We start from the raw sequence: 12,606 nt of genomic DNA, 5'->3' as shown, positions 1-12,606 counted from the left end.
AATTTCCACAACAACAGATGGAAGCCTGTTCCAACAATCAACGACTCGTTGGCTAAAGGCAAATTTTCACACAATCTGCCCTGCAACCATCCTTCCTCCACTTAAATTTATCAAATCCTCATGTGTGTACCCTCAGCAAGAGGAAGAATGCCATTCACATTAAGCTTACACAATCCATTCAAGGCCTTAAACACCTCAATCAGATCACCCCGCAGGTGCCTAGTCTCCAGACGCCTATAATTAGCAGAACTTTAGCCTTTCTAGGTAAGAGCACCCTTTTGTTCCCTTCACCAACGTGGTTGCTCTTCTCTGAACCCGTTCCAGCAGATCTACAGCCTACTTAAAGTGAGGCCTCCAGACCTGTATACAATACTCAATATACAGTCAAACCATGGCCTTGTACAAGGGTATAATCACCTCTTTATCCCTACTAGCAAAGTTTCTGTATATCACTGACGAAACCCATGAGCTGTCCTGGCAGCATATCTGCATGCTCAAAGAATTTCATATCTTACTGCACAATTATCCCCAGGTCTGTTTCCTTTTCTACTACCCTGAGTGCAGTTCCAAACCGTTGATAAGTTACTCTGAGATTATTATCACCCATACGCAGTATCTGGCATTTGTAAATGTTAAACTTCAACGGCCATTTCTCAGTCCATTCACCTAATTTTTTTAAATCTTGTTGCATATCGCATACACCAGTGTGGAATAAAACGTCAAGCTACGAGCAGCAGTTGAAAGACATTTTTATTTGGAAGAGGGTATACAAAAGGTAGTCTGTTGTGGACTGCCGCTAATCGCAATAAAATTTTATGGAAATCCGCCAATTCGTAGTCGACTTACTGCATGCAGATGAACGGACATAGTGAAGACATTTACGCATTTAAGAACATTCCTACAAAGGATAATTGATGTAATAGGTACTGTTTTCTAGAGCAGTGGTTCCCATTCCGTGTGTTCCAGCACTGTGATGTGCCTCCATTTACTTCAGATGTACTGTGAGATTAAGAAAGACACCATTGATTTCAATGACACTTACTCTTTAGATGTGATGCGAATATAGAGGCTTTTAATTCCAAGTGTGACTCAAGTGACAAAAGGTCGGGAATCACTCTTCTAGAGCAACTGCTTATTTGCACCTAAATTTAAAATATTACATAATTATTTCAACAGAACGTGGGCAGCAAATTCTCAAGGAACCCCCTGTCCAATTGCGGCTCCTAGGCAATTGTCTCACTTGTCTTAGTATAAATTCCACTCTTAGTATAATTCCACCCTATCGATGAAAAACAGGTCTGAATTTCTTAATTTTAAAAAATCAGCCTTTTGGTTTACAAGAATATATTTCGCCTTCTCCTTCCCCAAGTTTGTGCATTTTATATTTCTAGGAAAGATAGGCGCAACCTCAGGAACCCTGGAAGGTTATAGCACGTTATGAACATATTGTTTTATATTATATAATTGTACTGCTACTTGTTGACGCTTGTAAAAGATTCGTCTACACGGGTAGCACAGTGGTATCGTCACCGTCCTTCCCACACCGGGTGGAAAAGGGCCGGGTTCGAATCTCGTCGATGACGCGAAGAACTTTAGTGGGCTTTTTTTCACTTCGTGGCTGAGTTAGTCGGTCTCAGGGTAGATAATATGGATTTTTCACCCAGAAACTGGGGGTTTTTCGTCCAGTAGAACAGGCAAATTGACCAGAGAACGCACGCAATTTACAGGCAAAATAAATATATGGGTAGATGTAATCATTTACAGGGGACCCTAAGATCGTAATTTGTTTTGTAAAAGATTCCAATGTAGAACGTATAAGCCTCTCTTCACCAAACAAACTTGCGCTACTTTTAACAAATGCAGTACTATTTTTGTTCGGTAGCATGAAAGTAAGATACCTTAGATGGGTGAGCACAATTGACCATTCATCCTCCGAAATCAGTGACGCACCACCTTATAGTACAAGTGCACAGCTGTCCCAGTGCTCTCAATTCAAACAGTGTACAGCTGTCCCAATGCGCAAAGCCAAAGAGAACGTATTCCATTAGGGCCATTTTCCTTTGGTCTCAAGCTCAAATGGAACTTCAAGTAGTTTTTTCAAATCGACTTTTCCTCAATAAGTACTACATTTACATAGAAAAAGGCATTTAATAAAAGGTATGTATTATAAAAGCATTTAATAACAGTATGTATTATAAAGGCATTTAATAAAGGTATATTAATAAAGATCAAATTATGTGATGCTCTTTCTTGTGCTCTAATTTGTTTATATGTAATTTTTATTATAAATAAATAAATTTTCATTTATTGCAACTACAGCAAGCCCATCACAGCACTAGGCTAGGGGCATAAATTCAGTACAATGGAGACAAATATATATATATAAATACATAGGATATTCTATACATACATTAACAACAAATATGAATTATAATGATCAAAAATATACATTGCAGAACATCACATTTGCTCTCGGATGTAGTTACTGGGTTGTAGGCAGGCAGTTGTTTGTATTTCTCATAATTTGTTTGGAAATGAGACTCCTGTAGGCTTTAGAGTTGAGCAACCTCTTACAATCAATGTTGTGATAATTTATGAGGTGAAGGGATGCATTGGGGAACATACTGTCCATTTGTTTTAGTCTGGAGAGTTTGGATTTGAATTGTTGTTGGTTTCTTGAGTTTTCTCTGTTGGTGGGAGCTATTATGTTGGCTAGGTTTGGTGAATTGGTTGCAGAAGTAATTAACTTTGCAAGAAGCATGACTCCAGACTCGTTGATCATCTGTAGCAGAGGTTTTGTTTTTAAGTTTTTATAAAGCTGTTGCCTGGATATTGTATGGGGAAAACGAAGTTTATTGTTCAGCCATCTAAGAACCCAATACTCTAGGGCAAGAAATTTTTTTACGGTTACTTGAGGAGCGCCAGACCAGATTTCGGAGGCATAAGACAGAATGGGAAAAATGCATCTCTGAACATGGTTTATGACTGTTTTTCTATCTTGAATAGAGTCTCAAAAGCTGAAGATCCCCGGGCCTCTCTGGAACTCTGAAGAGTGCCTGCTCACTGGAGCCCAAAAGGAAAAGAGATAAGACCGAAGAACCAATAACAAAATGTTGCATTAAGGTCATCTGAGAACAGTTTCATCTGCTGATGTGTATTATGTCCATATATTTAACGGAAAAACGGAGTTTCGGGTTTTCCGTCCAGCAAAACAGACAAATCGACTAGCGAACGCACCCAATTTATTTCGGGAGAGGAAATTTTGCTGTCCACGCCTGAGACCGAGTAACTCTGCCATGAATGAAAAACACCTTAAACGTTCCTCACGTCAGGGTCAGGATTCGAACCCAAGCCTTTTACACCAGATATGGGGAGGATGGTAATTCTACTGTTCTATTCGCGTAGAACAGTAGAATCACTTTTTATCTTGGTATCATTTTTCTCGTCTGTGGTTGGCCGTCGTGGGTAGCACAATTGGTATAATCACCATTCTCCCACATCGTGTGGAAAACACATGAGTTTCAGGGAGAAAAACTGATGCGATTTTTTCCCCCCGGAAATTTGGGTTTTTCGTCCAGCAAATCGGCCACAAAACACACGAACTTACAGACATATTATATACGACGTAATATGGCTTAAGTTACAGATGCGCTTAAAACTCTACTACATAGTGGCATAGTGTTTTGTGGAAGCCGCCATGGTACTTTGTGAAGAATTACAGAATCTCTGTAAAAGCCAGAAAAAGTGTAGTGTCTGGGTTGTGACAGAATAGTGCTATGTTCTGTTGTTCTGTCTCTGGCTGCTTGGCCGCAGGGCCCCTAGGGGAACCCCACGTTGCCCGCCACCACCACTGGGAGGTGAGCCAAGATGCCCATTGTACTCTCGCTGGCCTCCGCCAGGAGTGCCTGAGCTTCCTGACGGAGACCAAGTTAAAAAAAAAAAAAAAAAAAAAGGAGAGCTAGAAGAGAGGATAGAAAGGGGAATGAATTTGGGTGGATTGACAGGGTTGTTGTTGTTGTTATTTGGTTTTTAAAAGCATTAGCAACTAAGGCCATATTGCTACGGGGATATGCGGCGGTCATTCCCTGACCTTTCCGCATCCTCCATATTTGGTGGCTCACGGGCTCGAACCCCGGTCTAATCAAGAAGCGTGTGCTACGCACTGCTGCTCCTGCCCACCCGGCTACGGAGGCGCCTGGATTGACAGGGGAGAATTAATGCACCTTAGCTTAGGCGAAGTAAGGGAAAGGGTGAGGGTTTAAGAGTCACAGGGAACAGGCGCCCCTGTGTAAATTGCCATTGGCATAGTACTTGTCGATCCCGCACTGTGGTCAGCGCCAGCAATACCGCACCTAGATCGGTGCCAGCAGTATATCCTACCGAGTTCGAGGCCCAACGATGACGTAGGGAATTTTTATTGGCCTTTTTCATAACGTGGGTGAGTTAGTCAGTCTCAGGCAAGGGTAGCATGCTTTTTCTTCCAGAAACTCGGGTTTTTCGTCCAGCAAAACAAAATCGACCATTGAACACATGCAAATTACAGATAATATACACAGAGCAAAATGGCCTTAGTCGCTGATGCTTCTAAAACTCAGCAGCAATAATGACTTTTAAATCCCGTACTCCGAGGAGTGCCAGCATCGCGCACCTTGGATAGTGCCTGCAATAAATCCTACCCAATTCGGGTTAGCATGATCCTGTCTGTGTTGTTCTGGGGATGGGGGGGGGGAATGGAGAATTATTCCACTGCGGTCTGGTTTAGTTCTTTGGCTCTGAGTTCTGCAATCTTAGCTCGCCTAAGTGCAAATGTTTCCCTGTGCGTAGGTGGTTAATGCCTTATAGGTATCTTCCTCGAGTAACAGAGTGAATTCTTGATTGCGAGGGTTCCTCTGTATTTTGTTGTCGTAGCTGGGGCACTCATACATGTGTTGTCCTCAGGACTCCTCTTCGCCGCAGTGGCAACATTGATCATTCTCGATTCCCATGGCCGTCAGTTTTTGTTGGAAGGATCCATGCTCAGTGATGATGAAGGTCACATGGAGGCCGGTGAAAACCAGGGTGGTGGTGGTTCTGGGTGAGTTAAACTTATAGATAGAAGGAATCGTTTTGTGATGGCGCCCTTTGTTGTGGTGTCCCAGTCATGTTGCCATATCTCTTGTAGATGTTGTGTTATCCGTTGTCTTTCCTGCCTGGGACCGTTTGTGGTGTCAAGTTGAAAATTAAGCAGTTGGGTTGTAACTCCCTTCCTTAAATGATAAAAAAGCCCTCTTTTAACCAATTCTAAGTGTAGTGGCTGGCATCCAGTTAATACCTGCAGAGCAAGGGTGCTGACGGTGCGGCACGCTCTGCAAATTGAAAGGAGCATGAACCTCTGGATTGAATCCAGCTTACATTTGTTTCATGCTAGGATGGCTTTTCGGTACCAGATGGAGGCACCATAACACGCAATTGACATGTATACCGCTTGGTATATCAGAGTAAGAGCCTTGTGTTTCAGCCCCCAGTCTGAAAACTCTACTACAATCAACCATCTCTGCTTGGAGCAAAAATGAAGTTTGTTTCCTAGCATTTATTTACTTATTACTCTTGTTTCCGTATAAAGCTACCGCTAACTGGCATTCCCATTAAAGCACATATTTTGTATGAACCTATGATTCATCATTTGCACTCCCCCCTAAAAGATTGGAATCACGTTTCATTTTTTAATTTTCATAGTTTTTATTAAAACAGGACCAACTTGTTTACCAAATTTTATTGAATTATATTTTATTATTATCATTAGCTGTATGGTGCAAGGAAGCCTGAGGCTTTTGTTGCACCAACTGAAAAAAAAAAATCCTGATTTACCCAGAGAGAGAGAGAGAGAGACAGAGAGAGAGAGAGAGAATCACCAAGAAAGTGGAACTAGGATAATTTCCTCCATATGACGTTTAGTCCTCATTTCTCATTATTATAATTTACATGTTTGTAACTCATAATTTCCATGTAACGGTATTTTTTTTCCTTTTTGCCAATTAATTTCATTTATAATTTCATTTATAATGTAAAACTCCTGGCCATGTCGCCGTGTTGAGTATTATTGTCTCTAGTACATGTCCTGTACTTATTAGCAATAAAGAATTTATTTATTTATTTATTAAAGAGAAGAATGATGATATCCAGCTCAGGAATTATTATGTATAAAATCAGAAATCTGAAAATATATTTAAGAAATATTTTGAAATTTCTAGAATATTCTATAAAGGTATAGAAGATTCCTAAATGTGGTAGAACGTTATAGATGACTCTAGAATATATTCTAGAAAGTGAGGGTATTGTTTCAATATTATAGAAGTTTGTAGGTGATTCTAGAATATTGTCGAAAGTGGAAGTATTGTTGCAATATTATAGAAGATTGTAGATGATTTTAGAGCATGGCCGTACAAATGGGGGGTGCATTGTATGAACTAGGGGTCCCAATAGAGGAAGCCATTAAAGTCTCAACATAAATAAACTAGGCTCCTGAACCCCTTTTGCATCCGGGTCCCCCAAGTACCTTTGCACGGCCCTGCTTTAGAGTGTTTGCAATAATATAAATTGAGGAGTAAAAGCGGGAACTTAGAAAATCGTACATTCGTCAACATGATAAGAAATAAGGAACTGAATATTGAAAAAGAAGGGCCATTATATTAAAATAGAAGTACATGTTTACCAGTTTTTTGAATTATTTTCTATTATGTACAAAAATCAAATATCTGAAATAATATTTAAGAAATATTTTAAAGAATTCTAGATTATTCCAGAATAGTTTAGAGAGTTATTCAATGAGAAGTACAGTATTGACAAAAACTAGTTGTTTCATTTAAAGAAGTGCAAACTACCATTGGACGATTTAAAGAAAGTGGCAGTTTAAAGGACAAACTATGATTAGGACGACGGCACTTAAGAAGGAAAAAATATCATTAGACCATAGAACTGATTTCTAAACGCAATTGACGACTTTCTGCACCTGAAATCCGAGCTGAGTTCAATAGGAACAGAGAAACTCCATTGTCTATATCCAATGTAAAACTTCGTCTTAAACGAGTAGAACTTCATGGTCGTGTAGCTGTCTGAAAAACCTTTATTAACGAAACAGTTGGCTTGGGCTGAGAGCCATCAGCTGTGGACAGTTTAAGAGTGGAAAAACGTTCTGTGGACGGATGAATCAAAATTTGAAATTTTTGGATCCAAGAGTAGATATCTCCTCTTTGGACATGAGTCAATAAAATCAAAACTACAGGAACTGGGCCTCTCTAACGATAACCTTTGCATCTGTGGTGACGTGAAAGATTGGCAACACATCATGTGTTGCCTACTTAGACGTCAGAAAACAACTTCTCTGGAGAGTGAACTACAAAACCTGCAACCTGTCTACTCGCTAATTGAAACAAAGATAGCCTTTTTTGCCTTTTATAATTTCGCTGTCAAGGTGTTCAAGCGGAGAAGGAACCTCTTGGCAGCTCTTCCACTCCCACCATAGTAGAACATCCAGCTATTTGGAACCAGATATATCACAATAAACTCCGTGGATTGCAATCTCCAATATGGCGACCTTCAACTGGACATCAACTCATCACACTACCTTGCACAGAGAGCTCCTTTGACTCCCTCATGAATAATATCATTGTTTAGTGGCTACAGTCGAGAATAGTGGCGGTTCCACCATGACGTAGGATCATAAATGAAGGAATTTTAAGAAAAGAAGACTATAAAAACATTCTTGAATATAAAATTTCTTCGATTTTGTGGAAGAAATTTTATATGACAAAAGATAATGACCTGAAGCACAGCTCTAAGTGTTCAGGGACTTTCTAGCAATTAAATAACAGGAGGGGTATTGCAAATTATGGCATGTTTTCCCAAATCGCCCCACATAAACCCAATAGGACTGTCATGGGATCATCTAGACCATGAATTCCGTGAAATCTGGCCATCTTCACAAAATTCAGAGAAATCTTGCAGATCGCTTGGAATAACTTTAGTGAAGACACTATTATAAATTAATGGACAGGATGCCACGCTTGTGTAAGTCAGTGATAAAATATCGTGGAGGATATTTTGATGAAAAATCAGTGTAGTTGTTAATATTAATCATTTCAATATTTTTTGCAGTACATTTTCGAAGCTTAATAAAAAATCTTAAAATACTTTGTAGTGTGTTGTTTTGTTTTATTAAATCTTACATTGTCATAGCTAATGGGGAACAAGGGGGGGGGGGTGCTCTTACGAAGAAAGGCTTAAGTTCTGCAAATTTCAGCATCTGGAGACTAGGCACCTGCTAGGTGTTCTGATTGAGGTGTATAAGGCCTTGAATGGGTTCAGCAAGCTCAATGCTGATGGGATTCTTTCTCTTGCTCAGATTATGAACCTGAGGGAGCATAGATTTAAATTGAGGAAAGACAACTGTAGAATAGATGTGCGGAAATTTGTATTTAGCCAGCAGGTAGTTGATTGTTGGAACTGACTTCCATCTCTTGTTGTGGAAGTTGATAGCTTAAATAAATTCAAGGCTGAGCTAGATAGGCGTTTGGAGTGAATGGATGGGTGAAATACACCCATCTGTAGGCGTTTTTTTTTTTTTTTTTTAGCTGATGCTACATAGCTTGCTTTCTTGCATCGTATGCTTAAACTAATGCTAATGCTAATGTCAAAAAAATTAAAGAAAACTGTTGCCATACGGTGCGATTACAAACGTTAGGTAGGAATATATGTCCTTATAAAAAAAAAAAAAAACTGTTACATTAGGATCACCTGGAAAGATACTTTCAACTATCAATGTGTATGGTGTCTGTAAATTGCGTGTTCTCTGGTCGATTTGCCTGCTTTGCTGGACAAAAAACTGCAGTTTTTCCTTGGGAAAAACCTTGCTAAATACTCCTGAGACTGATTAACTCAGCCACGGAGCGAACAAAGCCCATTAAAGTTCCTCGCGTCATCGGCAAGATTCGAACCTGGGCCTTTTCCACTCGCTGTGGGGAAGACGGTGACGATACCACTGTGCTACCACACAGAGTCATTATTTTGCATAAGTACATACAGCCTGTGCGGTAGCACTAGTGGTATCGTCACCGTCTTCCCCACAGCGAGGGGAAAAGGCCCAGGTTCGAATCCCGTCGATGACGCGAGGAACTTTAATGGGCGTTTTTCGCTCCGTGGCTGAGTTAGTCGGTTCCAGGCGTAGACAACAAGGTTTTATAAAGGATGATAAATCCCAACAAGGTTTTATCAACAAGGATGATAAACCCCAGTTTCTGGATGATAAACCCCAGAAACTGGGATTTATCATCCAGCAAAACAGACAAATCGACTATAGAACACACGCAATTAATAGACATAAGACACACAGCATGGCATATGAATTTAAATATTCGTGTGGCCTAATATAGTAGTTTTTTTTTGTTTTTTTTATGCAAAATAATGCAGAAGTAGAATAAACAAAGGCAAATTTTTATATTAGTGGAAGAATAATTACAGAAATTTTGCCTCCCCTACCACTGTCATATCTTTGATCAGCTCAAAAAAAAAAAAAAAATAAAATAAATAAATAAAATAAAATAATAATAAATAAATATAATTTGTAATAAATATAAATATAAATAAAATTTGTATTCATGATCAGCCTTATCCCTAGCGAAAATGTCTGAATCCAACATTGGATCAGACCCAGGATTTCTTATCAACTGGTTTTGCCGATCCAACCTCACCCGCGAATTCTGCACTGCACCACTCCCGATTATTCCATGTTCTTTGACCTTCGTGGATAGCACAGTTGGTAGACTCACCGTCCTCCCCACACTGGGTGGCAAAGACCTGAGTTCAAGTCCGGTAAAGTGAGTAATTTTTATGGACCTTTTTCATAAAGTGGCTGCCTTAGTCGGTCTCATGCACACCAAAGGTAGCATGGTTTTTTTCTCCTGGAAACGCTGGTTTTTAGTCCACCAAACAGAAAATCCACCACAGAACACACGCAATTTACCGACAGTATACACGGAGCAATACGGGTTAGTTAGAAAACAGGCCTTGAGCGTCGGGCTGCATCACTATATAATTTCTAGTAACGACCGACTATTTAAGTTAAATAGATACATATATTAATAAAATACTAAAACAGATATAAAATAAAAGGGTTAAAAGCGTTAAAAAAATATATATATACTGCATATAATTAATAAGCAATAAAATGGAAGCTTTCGTTACGAGGTGTCATTTCATCAGCTGCTCGGTGTACGATGTTCTAAGTATATATTTGCATAGGGTAAAACAACTGAAAACGACTGAGCATGATCGCAAATCACTACTCCTTAGTTGTTGATGCTTCTAAAACCCTGCTACAACAACAACTGCAGCACAACAACATTAACATGGTGCAAAATTTAATATACTGTATTACTTTTTTTTTTTTTCCGGCACCGTCGGTTAGAGGGCGTTCTTTGTAATATGGCGAGTTTAGCGAAAGTGGTACCGTTGCTTTCGTGGAGTTTTGGAAAAAGTTCGAAGCGGCTATTGGTACAATTTGTTTATTCAAAATGCTTTTCAGGTATGCATTAACAGCAGCGACGGTTTTGTAGAATGCTAAAATAGGATGTGTTTTTACTTTATTCTTATTCTGGAAGCAGAAAAAGTTCGACGTAGAGAAGCCATGTGACTTCAATCACTTAACGGGTCATGGTCGAGGACCGATGGAGTTGCCACCTCTTCTATAGATAGTTAATTCCCCGAGAATTTTTCCAACTGACTTAAGTTAACAATCATATATTTTATTCATTGAATAGAAAATAATAATTTCTTACTGCTCGGATCAAATTGTCTAGTGGAATTACTATAGAATTTTAGAATTCCACGAGAGACGTGGACGGAGAAAGAAAGAGCGGTAGCAGCTCTAGGGCGGCCATGGGATGTACTGGATGCGATGCACCGAAGCTCCGACAGAGAAGGGATACCCCAAAGCGTTTCTTAAATGGTATTATGACATAACAAAAGAAAGGGAGGACTCAAAACCCACCATGCACCCAGGTCCCCGCATACCATTGCATTCTCGTCTCCTGATGGTAGGAAAAACTTGAGACTTTTTTGGGGGGTTTTTGGACGGAGAGTCATGGTTTGGTGCCGCCACAACCGGAGATTTTTTTGGGGGGGATATTAAAGGAAAATTTTCTTTATGAATAACGTGGGGACATAATGTGAAAGAGCATACCTTCAGAATAATATTAGGAGGTACCTATCCATACCTCGTGTGTAGTACAGTTGATGGAATCGCAGTCCTCCCCACATCGGTGGAAAAGACCTGAGTTCGAGGGCCAACGATGACGTAGGGAATTTTTATGGGCCTTTTTCATAACGTGGGTGAGTTAGTCAGTCTCAGGCAAGGGTAGCATGCTTTTTCTCCCAGAAACTCGGGTTTTTCGTCCAGCAAAACAAAATCGACCATTGAACACATGCAAAATGGCCTTAGTCGCTGATGCTTCTAAAACTCAGCATCAACAAGTAACTTGTATTGTTCTCACCATGCCAGATCACCCCTTGCCCTTTGATAGGAAAAATGTCTTGGAAGCAAACAAGGGGACCCGAACATAGATTTTTACTTATATCCCATAAATTTGTTAATTTCCCAGAAATTTACAACTGTGTGCTATAATAATAGCAGGTTTATGTCATGAAAAGTTTCATTGGGCCATTTCATCTGATGGTTTACTTAAATAGGCTATTAAGAACCACTCATTAGTTTACATAATTTACTAAGCCCTTTTTACAGTTATGAGATCTAAGATCTATGTCCTGGGACTTCATGCTTTTAGGGGTACTGCTCTTGTGTAAAATGTAAATCGTATGAAAGTGTTTTCTAATAGAAAAGAGAGTAGATTGAGTTTTATTCACCATTACAATTTCTCCCCGATGACAGTGTATTGTGTTAGTTGTCTGATGGCACCAGGGGTGACAGTGTACTGAGCTACTTAAAAAACAAACACTGCAAGAAAAAAATAGTTACATTACCAAAAACTGCTTTAAATGTATATTTGTTTATGATATTGGCCTTGAGTTTTTGCATTTACAGACATAAGATAAATCATATTTCATTTGACAAGTCTCAACCTAGAATCAAATTTATATATTAACTTGAATTACTGAAATAATTTTTAAATATGAAATAAAGAAATTAGTGTGTTTGCATAAGTAGCTGATTGATATTGTAAATTAGGATATTATAAGCATAATAATAATAATGGCTTAACTGTAGTGTAATAGATAGTTTCATATGCATTTTTATTACTTGGGGTGTATGTGATGAAATCCAAAAGTATTTTATTTTTTACCCTATAATTCCTTGATTCTTTGGACAGGAAAATTGAATGAAATGATAGGGGGGGGGGGGATAAATAAAAAATAAAAAAGTATATCACTGGGAAGGGAATGTCCTTAAACTTGAACCTTATTTTGGGACCTTTATAACCAATCTCCATGACATTCTGTGATCCACTTGTATTACAGAATCCAACATACCTCTAGGTAAAGTAAAATAACTAAATGCTTTGCTTATGCATTGCAGAACTATACTAAATGTGTAATCATAGTACTAACATTTAACAT

The 12,606-nt window shown here is 39.0% G+C and overlaps 1 protein-coding gene across 1 annotated transcript in view; it reads left to right on the top strand.

Moving 5' to 3' along the window:
- The first annotated feature begins 10,462 nt into the window (after positions 1-10,462).
- LOC150075090 (3-hydroxyisobutyrate dehydrogenase, mitochondrial) overlaps positions 10,463-12,606 on the top strand; it is a 91,589-nt gene continuing 89,445 nt past the window's right edge. The window contains exon 1 of the mRNA XM_090389259.1: positions 10,463-10,558. The gene's annotated coding sequence lies outside the window, so the exon portion shown is untranslated. The remainder of the gene's footprint in view (positions 10,559-12,606) is intronic.

This window comes from Mastigoproctus giganteus, chromosome 14, assembly GCF_048544385.1.
Source record: "Mastigoproctus giganteus isolate SK-2022 chromosome 14, ASM4854438v1, whole genome shotgun sequence".
NCBI classification, from domain to species: Eukaryota; Metazoa; Arthropoda; class Arachnida; order Uropygi; family Thelyphonidae; genus Mastigoproctus; species Mastigoproctus giganteus.
The sequence above is the reverse complement of the archived record's forward strand: the minus strand, read 5'-3'. Positions and strand labels throughout refer to the sequence as shown.